At 34.2% G+C, this 2,657-nt stretch overlaps 1 long non-coding RNA gene across 1 annotated transcript in view; it reads right to left on the reverse strand.

Moving 5' to 3' along the window:
* Positions 1-874: 874 nt before the first annotated feature.
* LOC111085592 overlaps positions 875-2,657 on the reverse strand; it is a 12,448-nt gene continuing 10,665 nt past the window's right edge. Inside the window, exon 3 of the long non-coding RNA XR_002610395.1 lies at positions 875-950. This is a non-coding gene — a long non-coding RNA (uncharacterized LOC111085592). The remainder of the gene's footprint in view (positions 951-2,657) is intronic.

Raw genomic sequence — 2,657 nt, forward strand, 5'->3', positions numbered from 1 at the left:
TGGTATCATTCAAAAGCTGTTGACATATAACATTGAAACATAAGTGTGAATAAAATCAAAGTAAGAAGAAGAAGAAAAGAAAGAAAAAAAAGACTTGAAATTGAAAGAAATTTAAAAAATTTGTATTTCAAGCTGTTGTATATTATCATTATATTTGTCGTTAACACTAGCACGTTTGTAAACATCCAGTTTAATAATTACTGCAAAGAGACGTTATTGTAATTAAAAATGATTATATGGAAGTTATTTCTGTCATAAATCAATCGAACTCTTTTTCCCATACGAGTTCCCATAAATCACCAGCATCGCTGCCCTCATCTGTTAGACTTGTGGAAAACAAAAAAAGCAACATCTCGTAGAATCCACTCTCACCCATGCGCTTCAGTACAAGGATACTTAAATACGATAAAAAGGCATATTTTTCACGTGGGAATTTGATAGTTTGTTCTCAATACATGAATACAATTCAGGTCGTCAGAGTTTGATAGAAAATACCTCCTTCCCAGTGGTGGGATTCAGCCGGTTCGCGCGAACCTGTTCTTAGAATTTAATGACCTCCACGAACCGGTTGTTAACAATCGTATGTATGTAATATCAGTAATAATTTGTTGTTATTATTATAATAGACCTACTATGGTTAAAAATCTAATAAACTACATAGTAAATATTATCGATAAAGGGGAGCAGATGTACAAACTTTTATAACTTATATTTTCTATCATGATTGTTACTTAAATATACAGCAAAATATAAAAAAATAATTAAATAAACATACTAATAAGTGTCAGTAAACGCTTTTTATGAAATAGACTAGATTAAAAGTAATATAAATTGTATATATTACATATAATATAAATATATTTGACATATAATATTTGGTCTCTATCGGGTCAATATGGCATGCTGCTAGTGAGAGAACCTGTTGTTAAAATATTTGAATCCCACCACTGCTCCTTCCTGATCTGAACTTTTACTCTGCCACGTCATACTGAAATTTACCGATATTGATTTACGATGGTTTCCCATACAAGCAACATACAATTTGTCCCAGTTTTCTCGGAAAGGGGATTTGTTACTCTGTATGCTACCTAACAGTTCGAATGTTGCGATACGCCTCTGTTATTTCTTAAATGGTTTTAGTTTGTCTTTCCTGAGAAATGTACTTGTGGTATCAGTGTACGTTTTGTGGTATGTTTCACGCATTAAGTACCAACACTTTTTGGTACAAATCAAGCTGAAAAGAAACCCTACTTGTTTCCAGCGTACAGAATCTACTTAGCTAGTAGTATATAGGAGATACAGCAAGATTACGCTGGTAAATTGTTATCTGTGTACATTTTTATGGCTAGTCAGCTAGCATAAGGAGTGTACTGAGAAGGGGATGTACAGCCCTATGTTATTTCAGTTGTTTCTACGTCGACATGTTTCGAGGTCGTCATCACTCTATTAACTGTAATTATAATTATATTTAGTTAACCGTTAAACTAATAACTGTAACTAAAATTACAAATGTATAACTTTATTTTAAAAAACAAACATTTTCCTCATAGCAGTCTGTAACAAAGTCCAACAGTTTCATCCTTGGCAAATCAGAAAATACCATTGAAAAAACATTTTTTTTAATCCACAATGAAATTGGTGTAGTGACGTCATTGAGACGTCACATAATGTTCAAGTAACGTTTTTTTCAGTAACATTATTTTAGTACCAAACCTGATACTTTTTTTTTTTTATTTGTATACGACTTCTATATACAGTAAAGTTTAGCAATGTCTCATCGTGATACCATACAAACTTGGCCTTCTAACTCATAAATACTAGAGTTTAAAACTGGCAAACAAGTTGATTTTAACATTTCATATGACAAGCTTTGAAAATATCATAGTCTTGATAAATCCCTATGGGGAAAGGGAGTTTAACTTTTTGACTCGTGGGCTATATTTAGACCCGGCTAGAAGTCTAATGGAGGGCTATCCTTCTCATACCCAGACATGGTTTTAAAGTAGGACCACTACAGCCGAAACACTTTCTCATGCTTCAGATGTTCTAAGATCTCAATGCATCCTCATTGGAGAACTAATAAGTCAGTAAATGGAGAGTTAAACAAACACAATCGCAACAGCTCCACGTTATTAGTAACAGCGAGAGTGAGGGAGAAAAGTTTGTATTTACACTAATATCAAAAAAAAGATACCTACCATTCAGGTTAGAAAACTACTGAGTGTATAAAAAATATATATATAGTTTGTTTTTGAATTTCGCGCAAAGCTACACGAGGGCTATCTGCGCTAGCCGTCCCTAATTTAGCAGTGTAAGACTAGAGGGAAGGCAGCGAGTCATCACCACCCACCGCCAACTCTTGGGCTACTGTTTTACCAACGAATAGTGGAATTGACCGTCACATTATAACGCCCCCACGGCTGAAAGGGCGAACATGTTTGGTGGGACGGGGATTCGAACCCGCGACCCTCAGATTGCGAGTCGAGTGCGCTAACCACCTGGCCAATATATACATAGTCACTTCAAACAACAAGTTAAAACTGCCATAGTACTCATTATCTTTTCGTAACATTTTTTCTCGTACGTTTTTTTTTTTTTTGTATAATTTTTCTGGACCAATTTAAATAACTTGACCTCATGTTTATAAGATTACAAAC

The sequence above is a fragment of the Limulus polyphemus genome, unplaced genomic scaffold, assembly GCF_000517525.1.
Source record: "Limulus polyphemus unplaced genomic scaffold, Limulus_polyphemus-2.1.2 Scaffold493, whole genome shotgun sequence".
Taxonomy (NCBI): domain Eukaryota; kingdom Metazoa; phylum Arthropoda; class Merostomata; order Xiphosura; family Limulidae; genus Limulus; species Limulus polyphemus.